The sequence below is a fragment of the Microtus oregoni genome, unplaced genomic scaffold (assembly GCF_018167655.1).
Source record: "Microtus oregoni isolate MIOR12 unplaced genomic scaffold, Mior012 000074F_011, whole genome shotgun sequence".
NCBI lineage: Eukaryota > Metazoa > Chordata > Mammalia > Rodentia > Cricetidae > Microtus > Microtus oregoni.
The window spans coordinates 21,290-36,743 of NW_024543998.1; the positions used below are offsets into that span (position 1 = coordinate 21,290).

The 15,454-nt window shown below is 39.0% G+C and overlaps 1 protein-coding gene across 1 annotated transcript in view; it reads left to right on the forward strand.

Annotated features, from left to right (window-relative positions):
• LOC121441287 (phosphate-regulating neutral endopeptidase PHEX-like) overlaps positions 1 to 15,454 on the forward strand; it is a gene marked incomplete at its 5' end in the record, with an annotated part of 94,585 nt that overhangs the window by 20,127 nt on the left and 59,004 nt on the right. The gene's annotated exons all lie outside the window — the stretch shown is intronic.

Below are 15,454 nucleotides of genomic sequence, written 5' to 3' on the forward strand. Positions count from 1 at the left end.
TACCTCATGGACAGAGAGTTAAATGAAGGAAAACAATGATTGAAATATCTCTGACTAGATCCCATACCTCAAAGGTACTACCATGTTTGGATAGCACCATCTTGAAAGTCAACCTTAGCCACACAGAGCTTTGGGGGCCTCTTAATAGCCAGAGTAGATAGAACACATTCCTAAGTTCTCCCCAAAAAACATCTGGGCTCATCACCAATTTTATCATCAAAATGAGGAACTTGGAAACTTCCCAGTGGCTTTTTCTGTAATTAATTCAAACTTGTTAGGAGCCTAGAAAAAGAAAAAGGCTCCCACCCACTTCCTATTTCTTAGCTTTTCAGAGATGGGAAACAGAGGAGGTTTTGTTTCTAGAATTTCAGCATCTTAAAGAAAAAGGCAGTGAAACTTAATTCAAATCCAACCAGTTGTATTCCATTCTTGAGTTCATATGATTCTTCAAAGAAACAGTCAAACAGCAAGGAACAAGAGGGCCATCAGAGCTTTGATGTAAAACACCACTCTAGGCATGTCTTTGGCTCAGTCTCCATTCCAAGCTCAATTTCCAACGTTTTCTACATACAGAGTTTTAAACAGAGATCTCTGATATCTGTTACCAGAGATCACTGTTTGGAATGGCAGCCCAAGACTGTACTTTTCAAAAAGTTTTTTTTTTTTTAAATAAATGTTTACCATTCTCTAGTTACTAAGCAGAGATGTGGACATATATATTAAAGAACAGGATGTTTATTGTGTTGAATTTTCTTAATTTGTTTTTTACTTTGACTGTAGTTTCTAGAAAACTCATTAAAGTTGGAATTTCCATTTGACTGAGCTGTGTTTTGCTGTTGTTGTTTGTTTTTTGTTTTTTTTTATCATATCTTGCTTTATTTCATTGTACATACTGTGTACTCAAACAACTTATCTTTATTTATGTATCCCAGCTCTGCCACTAGGAGTTTTTTGCTGTCTCTTCACATTTTCTTTTTTTCTTTGTTTTTCATTGATTTTATTGAGCTATACATTTTTCTCTGCTTCCCCTTCCTTTCCCTTCCCTTTCTACCTTCTCCCATAGTCCCCATGCTCCCAATTTACTCAGCAGATCTTGTCTTTTTCTACTTCCCATGTAGATTAATCTATGTATGTCTCTCTTAGGGTCCTCATTGTTGTCTAGGTTCTCTGGGATTGTGAATTGTAGGCTGGTTTTCTTTGTTTTATGTCTAAAAATCACTTATAAGTAAGTACATATATTTGTCTTTCTGGGTCTGGGTTATCTCATTTAATATGATGTTTTCTAGATCCATCCATCTGCCTGCAATATTTAAGATGTTGTTGTTGTTGTGTAGTACTCCACTGTGTAAATGCACCACATTTTCCTTTTTCATTCTTTGGACGAGAGGCATTTAGGTTGCTTTCAGGTTCTGGCTATAACAAACAATGCTGCTATGGACATAGTTGAGCTCATGTCCTTGTGGTACAATTGAGCATCCTTTGGGTATATACCCGAAAGTGGTATTCCTGGGTCTTGAGGAAGGTTGTTTTCTAATTTTCTTAGAAATCACCATACTGATATTCAAAGGGGCTGTACCAGTTTGCATTCCCACCAGCAATGGAGCAGTGTTCCCTTTACCCCACATCCTCTGCAGCACAAGTTGTCATCAGTGTTTTTGGTCTTGGTCATTCTTACAGGTGTAAGGTAGAATCTCAGAGTTCTTTTAATTTGCATTTTTCTGATGACAAAGGATATTGAGCATTTCCTTAAGTGTCTTTCAGCCATTTTAGATCCTTCTGTTGAGAGTTCTCTGTTTAGGTCTGTACTCCATTTTTTAATGGATTATGTGTTCTTTTTTTTTATTTATTTATTAAGAATTTCTGCCTCCTCCCCGCAACTGCTTCCCATTTCCCTCCGCTCCCCCGATCAAGTCCCCGTCCCTCATCTGCTCGAAGAGCAATCAGGGTTCCCTGACCTGTGGGAAGCCCAAGGACCGCCCACCTCTATCCAGGTCTCATAAGGTGAGCATCCAAACTGCCTAGGCTTTATGTGTTCTTTTGATGACCAATTTCTTCACTTCTTTGTACATTTTGGAGATCAGTCCTCTGTCAGATGTGGGCTTGCTGAAAATTTTTTCCCATTCTGTAGGCTGCCGTTTTATTTTATTGACCATTTCCGTTGCTTTACAGAAGTTTTTCAGTTTCAGGAAGTCTGATTTATGAATTGTTTCTCTCTGTATCTGTGCTACTGTTATATTTCAGAAGTGGTCTCCTGTGCCCATGAGTTCAAGGCTACTTCCCACTTTCTCTTCTATCAGGTTCAGTTTAACTGGATTTATGTTGAAGTATTCAATCCATCTGGCCTTGAGTTTTGTGCATGGGGAAAGACAAGGATCTATTTGCATTCTTCTACATGTTGACATCCAGTTATGCCAGCACCATTTGTTGGAGATGCTTTTTTTTCCCATTGTACAATTTTGGCTTCTTAATCAAAAGTCAGGTGTTCATAGGTATGTGGATTAATATCAAGGTCTTCAGTTCAATTCCATTGATCCATGTGTCTGTTTTTATGCCAATACCAAGCTATTTTTATTACTATAGCTCTATACTAGTGCTTGAAGTCAGGAATGGTGGTGCCTCCAGAAGTTCCTTTATTGTATAGGATTGTTTTGGATATCCTAGGTTTTTCCATATGAAGTTAAGTATTGTTCTTTTGAGGTCTGTGAAGAGTTGTGTTGGGATTTTTTAAATGGGGATTGCATTGAATCTCAGGTTGCTTTTGATAAGATGGCCATTTTTACTATGTTGATCCTGTCTATCCAAGAACATGGGAGATTTTTCCATTTTCTGGTATCTTCTTCAATTTCTTTCATCAAAGACTTAAAGTTTTTGTTGAACAGGTCTTTCACTTCTTTGGTTAATGCTACTCCAAGATATTTTATATTATTTGTGGCTATTGTAAAGGATGATATTTCTCTGTTTTCTTTCTTGGTCCATTTATCATTTAAATATAGGAGAACTAGTGATTTTTTTGAGTTAATCTTGTATGCTGCCACATTCCTGAAGGGTTTTTTTTTATCAGCTGTAGGAGTTCCCTGGTAGAGCTTTTGGGGTCACTTATGTATACTATCATCATCTGCAAATATTGAAAGTTTGATTTTTTTCCTTTTCATCTTCTTTTGTTGCTTTACTATTCTAACTAGAACTTCAAGTTCTATATTGAATAGATATGGAGAGAGTGGACAGATTTGTCTTGTTTCTGATTTTAGTGGAATGGCTTTGTGTTTCTTTTCGTTTAGTTTGATGTTGGCTGTTGGCTTGCTGTGTATTGCCTTTATTATGTTTAGATATGTTCCTTGTAGCCATGCTTTCTCCAAGACATTTATCATGAAGGGATGTTGGATTTTATGGAAGGCTTTTTTAGCATCTAATGAGGCAATCATGTGACTTTTTTTTCTTTCAGTTTGTTTATATGGTAGTTTACATTGACCCGTCTTCATATAGTGAACCATCCCTGCATCTCGGCGATGAAGCCTACTTGATCATGATGGATTTTTTTTTCTTTTTTGATGTGTTCTCAGATTTGGTTTGCCAGTATTTTATTGAGTATTTTTTTGTGTAAATGTTTGTGAGGGAGATTGGTCTGTAATTCTCTTTCTTAGTTGCGTCTTTGTATGGTTTGGGTATTAGAGTGACTGTTGCCTCATAAAAAAGTGTTTGGCAATGTTCCTTCTGTTTCTATTGTGTGGAACAATTTGAGGATTGTGTGGAACAATTTGACGAGTGTTGATATTTGATCTTCTTTGAAACTCTGGTAGAATTCTGTGTTGAAACAATTTAACCCTGGGATTATTTTTTGGTTGGGAGACTTTTGATGACTGCTTCTATTTCCTTAGGGGTTAAAGGTCTTGTTTAATTGTATATCTGTTCTTGATTTAATTTTGGTATGCGGTACTTAACCAGAAAATTGTCCTTTTCTTTTATATTTTCTAATTTTATGGAGTACAGGTTTTTGAAGTATGACCTATTAATTCTCTGAATTTCCTCAGTGTCTGTAGTTATATCCTCCTTTTCATTTCTGATTTTATTAATTTGAATATTCTCTCTCTGCTTTTTGGTTATTTTGAATAAGGGTTTGTCTACCTTGTTGATTTTCTCGAGGAATTAGCTCTTTGCTTCATTGATTCTTTTTATTGTTCTGTTTCTATTTTATTGATTTTTCACCTTCAATTTAATTATTTCCTGATGTCTACTCCTCCTGGGTGAGTTTGTGTCTTTTTATTCTAGAGCTTCCAGATGTTCTGTGAAGTAGCTAGTGTGAGCCTTCTCCACTTTACTTATGTGAGCACTTAATGCTATGAACTTTCCTCTTAGCACTGCTTTCAAAGTGTCCCATAAGTTTGGGTATGTTGTGCTTTCATTTTTGTTGAATTATAGGAAGTCTTTAATTTCTTTCTTTATTTCTTCCTTAACCCGGTGATGATTCAGTTGAGAACTGTTCAATTTCCATGAGTTTTTTAAAAAAATTATTTATTTATTAAAAAATTCCACCCCCTCCCCTCCTCCCATTTCCCTCCCACTTTCTGCTCCCTCCCCATCCCTCTTCAGTCCTAAGAGAAGTCAGGGTGCCCTGCTCTGTGGGTCCAAGGCTCTCCGCCCCCATCCAGGTCTAGGAAAGTATGCATCTGATGGAGGAAGGTCATTGGCTAATAAAGGAACTGCCTTGGCCCATTTTATTGGTTAGAAGATAGGTGGGAGGAGTAAACAGAACAGAACGCTGGGAGGAAGAGGAAGTGAGCTCAGACTCCACAGCTCTCCTCTCGGGAGCAGACGCCTCAGAAGAGACGCCATGCCCCGCTCCCAGGCAGACACTCTGACCCAGGATGGACATAGGCTAGAATCTTCCCGGTAAGACCGGTGCTCACAGATTATTAGAGATGGGTTGATCGGGATATCAGAATTAGCCTGTAAGGGCTAGAGCTAAAGGGCCAAGCAGTGTTTAAATGAATACAGTTTGTGTGTTGTTATTTCGGGGCATAAGCCGAGCAGGTGGCCGGGGTGCCAGGGAGGCAGCCCCACCGCTCCTCTTATTACTACATGCATCCAAACAGACTAGGCTCCCACAAAGCCAGTATATGCAGTACAATCAAAACCCAGTGCCATTGTCTTTGGCTTCTCAGTCAGCCCTCAATTAATGTTGTTGAATTCTCACTTTAAGTCGTGGTGATCTAATAAGATACAGAGAGGTAGTTCAATTCTTTTTATCTGTTATTCTTTTTGCTTTGTTAATGTAATCAGATAGTAATTATAGGAAATGAAGAGCTTTATCTGATATTGAAAGTGATGAGACATTGAAAATTCCTTCTAAATTTATTAAGCGGGAGTTTTGTTCAAAGTTGGCAAGGTGGCAAGGTTGGGGTTGGGGAGGAGGGTGCTGTCAAGAGGACTCAGAGGAGACTGACTAAAGTTTGGTCAAAGGGAAAATCTTAGATGGAAGCTAAAGTCACTGGACTCAATAGATTTGAAAACGTTCTATACACAGAAAGTTAATCTAATTAAAATAGGGCAAATATTTCATTATATTTTATATCTAGACTTTATTAGGTGAAGAATATGAATTTTATTTACTGCTTAGAACAGGCCTTACTTCCTCTTGTACTCCATTAGTTTCCCCTCCCACCTCCAAGTTTATGTCCTCGCAAAGCCCTAGATGACCTATAGATGACTGCCGTGTCTTCTATTTGTCCAAACTGCTATGTGAGCGATTCTGGTGTATTCTAATCCTACGAAAGGAGTTCTCCTCCTACCTCCTACTGCTTTAGCTGGTGTTAAAGACTTAAATACCCACATGGGTCCAATTGCTGTGGTGGAGTTTGAACTTGAAACCTCCATATACTAGGAGTTCACCTCATCAGTGAGCCAAGATAATTGAACTGATGCACTGCCACAAATAGTCTCCAATTCCCTCGGTCACCATTCCGTTCAGTAGTTGAGTAAATGAGATGTAACTATAATTTTGATGGCAGAAGTCACCTGAAAGTCAGCGTCATGCATCACAGCTCTGTCCTTCTTACGTCTTTGTTCTCTTCATATGCAGATATTCATGAGAGTTGCTCTCAGGAAGATCATTATCCAGAAAAAAAAGTGCTCTTGGGCAGCAGTTATGCATAGAAAAGTTACTCTGACTACTGGCTGTCCTTGTTCAGTTCTCCTCCTAAATAGTACCGGCTATCAACGGGGTCAGTTTCCAGAGAAACTCTGCTGAGGACCTGTCTGAAATCGGGAAAATGAAATGATTTTGGTTTTAGAATAACCTTGCCTAGAAATTACATCTAGTTTTCTGCAAAGTTGCATTGGTATCCCTCAAAACTCGCATCTACTCTTATCAATTTGTGGAAATTAGTTAACCTCTTTGAACCCATTTTGAAATTGATACATTCGGCGCAAGTGTCTGTTGCTGGAGTAGTGCAGCGTAGCACTCACAAAGCCAAACTGGCATTCAGCAATAAGCAATCAGTGCCGATGCATCTGGAGTCGGTGGTGGTCCCCTCGACAGATCTGCTGATTTTGGCTGTGCTTGCTCAAATATCTGGGGGTTGGCCCGTCAAGATTAGTTTTGGCAGAAGTGACTGGGACAGCTAGGCCCCGCTCCATGTGTCTTACTTCTGTCATCTGGCTAGCCTGGAATTGCTCCCATGATGATGGCAGAGGTGCAAGTGAACAAGCAGAAACATGTGGGGTCTCTTGAGGCTCAGGCTCAGAGCTGGCATCAAGGCTGTGATACTTAATCTTCCTTGTCAACTTGATTAAATGTAGAATCACCATGGAAACACACCCCTGATAGTATTTATTGTAGTATTAGGGGCGCGGCGGGGCTGCGTTCCCAGCACCCCGGCCGCCTGCTCGGCTAGCTTATGCCCCAAAATAATTACACAGACACTGTATTCTTTTAAGCACTGCTTGGCCCTTTAGCTCTAGCACTTACAGGCTAATTCTTACATCCCGATCAACCCATCTCTAATAATCTGTGAGAACCGGTCTTACCGGGAAGATTCTAGCCTAGTCCATCCTGGGTTGGAGCTTCATGCCGTGTGCCTGCCCGGGAGCGGGGCATGGCGTCTCTCTCAGGCGTCTGCTCCCGAGAGGAGAGATGTCGAGACTCTGACCTCACTTCCTCTTCCTCCCAGAATTTTGTTCTGTTTACTCCACCCACAGGGCCAAGCAGTTTCTTTATTGGCCAATGACCTTCCTCCATCATTTATGAGGGTTTTTTTTTTAGACAGGTCTAGTGGAAGAGGAAAGACCCAGCTTAAGTATGGGTAGCACCATTTCATGGGCTGGAATCCCTGACTGAATAAGAAGGAAGTGAACATTTGCTGTTCTTCGTTTGCTAACCTTGGATGTGACCTCACCAGCTTCCCCATATTCTTGATGCTATTTCTTCCTCACTGGGATAGACTATACTTTCAAACTGTGAGCCAAATTAAACCCTCCCTCCTGGTATTTTATCACAGTAACGAGACAAGTAGCTAACGCAAATGCTGTGTATGCATTCTCTTGACCAAAGACCACAAGGCAGGGCCAGATTACCGAGCTGTGCTTCTTAGTGAAAGGATCGAAAGCCACATAACATGGGCTATAGGTAAAGCAGAGGGTGCAAGAATCAAGCTATGATTTCAGAATATCACAGAAAGAGATAAAGCAGTACCTGCTGCCTTTTTGGATTGGGGTGAGGCTTAAACGAGATAATCCTTAGAGTTGGCTCAAGACAATCTGTGGTACACCGTAAGTAGCCAGCATGCGTTAGCCTAGCACTGGCAGGAAAGGTAGAGCTTGTCATATGAAGGTTTTGATACAGGCTGTGGCATCTTCTACATGCAGATTTCCTCTTTCAGATCTGTTTTGGAGTGAGGGAAGTATAGGGAATCTTGTCATTGCTAGGCTTCCATGGATCCTGGTGTAGGAGTTTTCAGTTGGAATAAGGCTACATTTCTTTTCAAATAAAAGGTATTTTTTTTGTGTGTGTGTGTTTGTGGGTTCATACATGTATATGCACGTGGGTGCCTGTGGAGGTCAGTCAGATCCCCTAAAGCTGGAGTTATAAGTATTTGTTAGCTGCCCCAACATAGGTACTAGGAACCAAACTAGGATCCTCTTCAAGAGCAGCAAGCTTTCTTAAATGCTGGGCCATCCCTGGAATAAATACCTTTTGAAATGCTATTGGCTTGGCCACATTTCAGAAGTTGCCCTATCATTTAACATTAGTTTGGCTTGTAGGAGAGTCTCAAGAAACTACTCAAGGAGCCAAATATAATTACTATAGCAGATCCAGGCTTCACGGCTCTCTCTGGGATGAGTCTTGTTGCAGTAAATATCCTCAAACCCCAGTGCTGACAACTCACTTATGCAATCTTTGGTAAAATGACATCCAGCAAAAGAAGTAATTTAGATGTCTCATCGGGAATTCTTTTGAAATAAGTGTGGACACTACTCTTGGCTTTGCCCTTGAGTGTGCTGCCATGGTTATGACGTATTTGGCCCACTTTGCACATTTGTTGTCTATGTCTTGGACAATGTTGCTTTTGACACATTTTATTGGTCACCATCTGGGCAAGAAAATTGGTTCATACCTATGCAATGCAAAAGCCTGGTATTGGAGATTCATTTACTGTGAGAAAGTATTTGTGCCCTGAATCAGATCTGAACATTGGGAATGGCCAAACACAGTTACTTGCTGGGGGAAAGGGTATTGTTACCACAGCTAAGGCCAAGGGCTGAGCCATTATGATGACATTGTTAACTTGTAGATATGATTCTGGTTTATGATCCATTCCCTCTGAAAGTGGCAAGCAGGACATGATAAATTATAAAATAGGAAACAGCTTGTATATTCATATTTGGTCAAAATGATATCCTTCCTGTTTCTTTTTTTTTAATTTATTTATTTATTAAGGATTTCTGCCTCGTCCCCACAACCGCTTCCCATTCTAGCCCAGCCTTACAGATGTGTAGCTTTTGATAAAAGGACATGCTAAACTCTTGTGCCACCAGACTAACATGCTTTATAGCATTGCTTGGGCCCAAATAATTGGAGATTCCTTTTTTCTTTTGCCAGCATGTTTATGGCTATGCAAGTTTGCTAATCCTGACAGTCTGATATGATTTATTAGCTCACTTGGCTGCCAGAAACCACAGCAGTTTCTGTCCTTAGACGTTTTCCTTTCTGACTTAACCATTTGTTCCACTTCCATTGTAGGTTCATTCTTCACTTATCTCGATGCTATTATTATATTTTTATCAGAAGCTAATTCAAACTCATTTATATAAATATTCATAGGCTAATGAATCAGTGAATATGTAATATTTATGAATTCACTTAATGTCTATATTTCTGCTAAAATGACAGTTGCCCTTTCCTGAGAATATAACCCATTTTTAGTTAACTACCAACATTAATAATGATGTCCATTCTTCTCTTTCATTAATCAAGTGGTTTTAAGTAGAGGAATCTAACTCTATTCTATATCAATGGTATGGATATGTATATATATGCACAAATATATAATATGTATATATATTTGTATGCACACATATATGTATATAAAATACACACAAGTGTATGAACACACACACACACACACACACATATATATATATACACACCATTTTTTGTCATTTTTCAAATGTAATGTTGATACTACTAATTTAAGAGTAGACTAGGGTAACTCACCAAACTACCTGTTTTTTTTTTTAGTGAAGTTTGCATTTGGTTGCAGGCTATAGCCATTCTAGAGACATTTGCTGTGAACCTTCCCAGTAATGTAAAGATGGATTTATTATTCATTGATGGATTCAGTTTTGAATCACTCAATTTGAATAGGTCTGTTTTAAAGACTGACTTTATTTAAAAAGGGATGGCATGTACCTTTCCCTCTTTTAAAGGTCCATATTGTTAAATCTGTTCATTAGATTTGGGAAATCACATGCTATATGTGAGAGAGCTTTATATTTTCTCTTATATCAGATGAGTATTAAAGATTTGCACACATGAAAAACATTTGGTTAATTTTCAGTTTCTTGTTGAGTATCTACTAGAAGTAGCTTTTTGTTGTTAACAAAATTGCTTACTATGATGATTTAGTATGTGTATACAAGGCACACCAATCAAAGCTAGCTTCTCATGTCCTATTTCTTCACATTCCAACCTCTAATAATTACTCTTCTACTTTCAAGTTGACTTACATTTTTAAAATGTCCACACGTAGCCTGCCAATTTCATCACCAGCAATTTTTTTATTTAAAAATAATAGCCATCGCAGACAGCCGGATGAGATGATACTGGGGCTTTGAGTTCCACTTCCTTAATGGCTAATAACCCTGCATTTTTCTTTCATATACTGTTTGACCACTTATATTTCTTCTTTTGAGACATATCTATTCAGATTATTTGCCCATTTTAAAATTGAATTCCTTAGGATTTGTCTTTCTATTTATTTTTTGTACTCTGTATGATTAGGATATTAATACTTCATCAGATGGTTAGTTCACAGATATTTTCTTCTATTTACTAGGTTGGTTCTTCATTTTGTTTCTTTTGTGGTGCAGAGGCTTTCTAGTATGATGAATTCCAATCCTGGTTTTTTGTTTTTGTTTCTTGTTCTTTCCGGATCATACTGAAAGTATTTCACAATCTACACCAGTGTTTAGGACTGTTTTTTTTTTTTTCTGTTTCCTTCTATGTCCTCTGTTTCTCAGATCTATTTTGAGCTCATTTTAGTACCAAGTGAGAGACGGGGATCTAATTCAGTATTATACATATGAATATCCACTTTACCCAGGATCATTTATTGATGAGGAAAATGTATGTTTTTGGCCTTTTGTGGGGAATCAGTTGGCTGTAGATGCATGGGTTTATTTCTGGCATCCCTGTTCTGTTCCACTGGCTTGTGTGTCTGTTTTCATGCCAATACCATGCTGTTTTGCTTATGCCTTGTAGTATGTCTCAAAACTAGATATTGTGATGCCTTCAGCTTTGCTCTTTTTTTCCGTAGGATTATTTGGGCTATTTGGGGTCTTCTGTGCTTCTGCAACAATTTCAGGATGGCTTTTTCTAGTTCTGTAAAAAAACTTTTATTGGTATTCCCCTCAGGAATTGCTTTGAATCCATAAATCATTTTGAGTAATGTTGACATTTTAACAATATTAATTATTCCTTTCATGAAAATGGGAGGTATTTCCAGTTTTTAGTTCTCCTTCTTTCCTTAAACACGGCACTCTACTTTTACTGCAATTCTCTTTTGCTTCCTGTGCTAATCTAGTCCTACATATTTTAATTCTCAGCTATTGTTAATGGATTTGCTTTTACAAGTTCTTTCTCATCAATTTTATTGGGATATAATGTGTTAGTTGTTTGGTGCATTTATTTTATATCTTGTAATATTACTGAATTTATCATTTTATGAGTTATTTTATGAAGTTTTAGGTTTGTCCGCATATAGGAAGACATAATTTATAAACAGAGATACTTTTATTTCTTCCTTTCCTGTTTGTATGCCTTCTATTTCTAGTTCTTACTTAGTTTCTCTAGTTAAAACTTCCAGTGGAGAGTTTGAAAAGCATGAAGTGATGAATTTGTCTTTACTGAGCATCTGCTCAATGTCAGTATTAGGTATAAAAATGAGATATAAAATAACCATGTAAAAATCATATGTGATATATAAAATCATAAAAGTTATGGAAAATTTAATTTTCAGGGTACCTATATTACACACACACACACACACACACACACACACACACACACACATATATATATATATATAATATATTACATATCTATAGTCTCATTTGATCTATGTCATGGTTCTTATTCTCAACATTCCTATATTTTGTTAGGAGATAAATATAAATGACAAAACAATCATGCATCATATATACTCATATTGTTCCTATTATAAGCCTAAGAGGAACTCCAAGAGGGATTGAAACATCGGGATGGGATTCATGGACATGAAGGATTTGAATTGGTTCTATAGGGTTTCTCTATAGCTGGAAGCAAAGACTGGAAGGGAACTATAACCATTCATGGGGTAAACTCAATCCCCTGATCACAAAACACTGTCAGCATGCACCACGACTACCTGTTTATATGAACGGAAAATTTCCCATGCCTATGTGTGGGAAGAAAAGGCGAGAACAGAGAGACGAGGGAGTGGGAAGGACATGATAGGAAAGCCTCATTTTTTAAAAGCTCAGGATAGAAGAATAACATGGTTATATATACAGGTGAAATTTTCTATGATCTGATATAGGATGTTATGACCCAAATAATGGGGTGCAAAGAATGAGGAGAGCCAACTTTGAAACAGACATGGTTGAGGAAGAGAACTAACCACTGCCATAGACCAACCAAATGAACTGTACTTTCAGTATTAATTCAGAAAAATCTGAAACAGAGAGATGCTTTTCAGAAGTTGCTTTTCCTGCAAGGCCCTTAACCTGAATGTGAGAGATTTTATTGCAGTAATATTTTAGTTAATTCTCGTATGTTGCATTTTGGTCTTTGACTCTAAATAAACAATTTGTGTGGCTAACTTAACCTGCTGACTTCATCTTTAAGTGATTTCCATTAATGCTTCATGGTGACTCTTGGGGCATAAGGTCAAGGTTTGGTGAACAAATATTATTTCTCCTTCCCCCTTACTTAAAAATCATGTCAGGCTTTTACTGTCTCTAGGAGTGCAGTTTGACTGAAGGCAATGTTATTGTGCGAGTTGTAGACTAGTCTAAAGATGAAAATCGAAAGTGTTCTATGATTTATCTTCCTGGTTCCAGCATGCTAAAATCATTATCTTACTTGCATTGACATGCCAAACAATGACATCGATACTTTGAAAATATTTCTCTTGTTCTGGAAATCTGTTAGGGTGGTTCAGTACCATTTCACAGAAAACATTATAGAATAAATCCATAAAGGAGAGAGAGAGGAGAGAAAGAGGGGGGCGGTGCGGAGAGAGAATGAGAACACCTGAAGTTGTTCTCAAGGGCAAAGAAGGACCAAGGGTAGCAAGAAGTGAAGTGATTTACTTACATTTTGAAGTAGATGAAAGCCACAGAGTGAGTTATCAAAGTGTTGCTTTAGGGAGGACAGAGGAGGGAGGGGGAGAAGGAATTCTACATATGAGTAAACTGTCATTCTTCATTCAGACAATAAGCTGAAATCGGTTTGCCTCAGTGTATTTCCACTTGGAATGCCAGTCAGCAGATTACGGACAAAGAGCTTGGAAAACCTGTGGGAAATTCTATTCTTAAGCCTTTGATACATTTGATAGCTGTTATAAGGCCCAGAAATCGCCAAGGCCGTAGTTTCAGTTCCTTTCTCAATGTGTCCGTTGGTGTTAGAACACAGAGAGCTCCCACACCAAGCAGCAGCAATGTCAACAAAACCATCCCAAGCCTCAGACCGCCCCGTTGTCCCAGTGTCCCCCTCTTTCCTTTCTTTCATATCTCCTCTGCTGGGTTACACAGATTTGCTATCTCCATGTCCGCACCCTCCTCATCACACTGCCGTTCATCTCTCTTGTTCGCTCATATGTTCGTCTTAGAGAGTGCCGGCAGTATCCGCTGCATTGTCCCTGCCTACAGCCTGGGCGTTGCCCCATCTCCCTGATTTTCTCCCTTCTCCACATGCTATGAATCATCTGGTTCTATTTCTCCCATCACTAAATTGGTCAACTCTACTCCCTTCTTTCCATTTCTGGTATCCCCCTCTGATTTGAGGTTGACAGCCTTGCTCTTTCTGCATGCAGGTGATATCTAACTTGGTGAGCGCATCAAGTTTTAAGGGTGTTAAGTACTGCATAAGCAAAAGATGTAGTGGTCTCTGGGAGGCTTTGTGGCATTTCTGTACCCCTCTTGTCAGACTTCCTGTTAGGAATGGTTGCTTCTGCATCTGACTCTGGATTACTTGCTATGTCCGTGGCATGTTCCTCTGATTCATGGGGGAAAACCTTTGAAGCTTCTAGAAGCTCTGCACTCATATTTGTCATTTAGGCTCTGTGGTCAAGCCTGGCTCTGACCTTCACTAGCTGTAGGAATTCACGTAGTTCTTCAACTTCTAGCTTCCTTGTTTATAAAAATGAGTGACTTTCCGAAATGCTCGCGGAGTAACCCTTTCTGTACATAGGACTCACCTGGAGAGCTTTCAAAATGGCCACTGCCCATGCTGAACCTTAGGACCAACAATGCCCGTGTCCTGATGCCTAGGCTCCAAAATTCACCCATTCATTCTTTTTTTTCTTTTAAATCACTTTTTGTCAGGACTTTTAAAGCTCCTCCAAGATCCCAGTATTATCATAAAGTTGAGAACTACGACTTAATGATTTTGAAGAGGCTTTTGTTCTCCTGTCATTTCATGTTCTTGTCATGCCTGGATCCCAACTGGAGCTTTCTCTTTCTTTTAGTGTTTTCCCTAAGTTGGGAAGAAATAGCTGTGAGGCTCCCCCTTTCCCATCTGCTGTTTGTTCTTATTTACATATGATGGAACCCAGCCCACTGATTTACAGCTCTTGTTCTCTTACAACTGTTATTGAACTGAAAACATAGCGGAAACTTATTAAACACACAGAGAGAAATTCTTTTAAAGTGAGTTTTTATGCTGACAATTCCTTATAAAATAAAGGGGATGTTTAGAAAAAAAATTAACAATTTATTTATAGGTCCATAATCTCAACAACAAATATAATCCAGAGATCAGATGCCAGGGTTTGAGCTTTACTGGCTATTTCATTAAGGAAGTGACGGCATTTTCACAGGTGAATGGGACTATGTGGCATACATACATACATGGTGGGGTCTCCTTGCACCCCTGCAGCAGCGTCTCTCTTCCTCCAGTTTTCCCATCCCTGCTGAGGCCTTCAACAAAGCAAATGTGTCCTCAACCTGGATGTGATCTCATTCTTTAAATGCTCTGGAAAAAGCCCTTCGGAAAACTTCCTGTCACTGAATTTAGGGACATTTGGGGGTCCTAACAGAAATCTAATTCATGCTGGTGTGATGTCCTTTAGGGTACTCTATCTGCCTGTGTGAGTCTCTTTTAACAATAGCTCCTTCAGTTGTTGCTCACTTTCTTGGTAATGCCTATCTAAGATGCACAGCTCGTGCTTTTGCTTAACACCCTTGGGGTCTAATAAACTCTCTCTCTCTCTCTCTCTCTCTGTGTGTGTGTGTGTGTGTGTGTGTGTGTGTGTGTGCGCGTGCGCGCGTGTGGCATTGGGATTAGAACCTAGGGCCTTGCACTTGTTAGTTACTCACTTTACCACTGAGCTCATTCCCCTACTCTTATGAAATTACTGAAATTGGTTGTTACCTTGATAAGGACAGACCCATTTCTTAGCTCCATATAGGTAAGTGATTGACTAGTGGTAGCTTCTGGTGGGTTTTCCACAACCTCCCTGCACAATCCATTCACAGATGC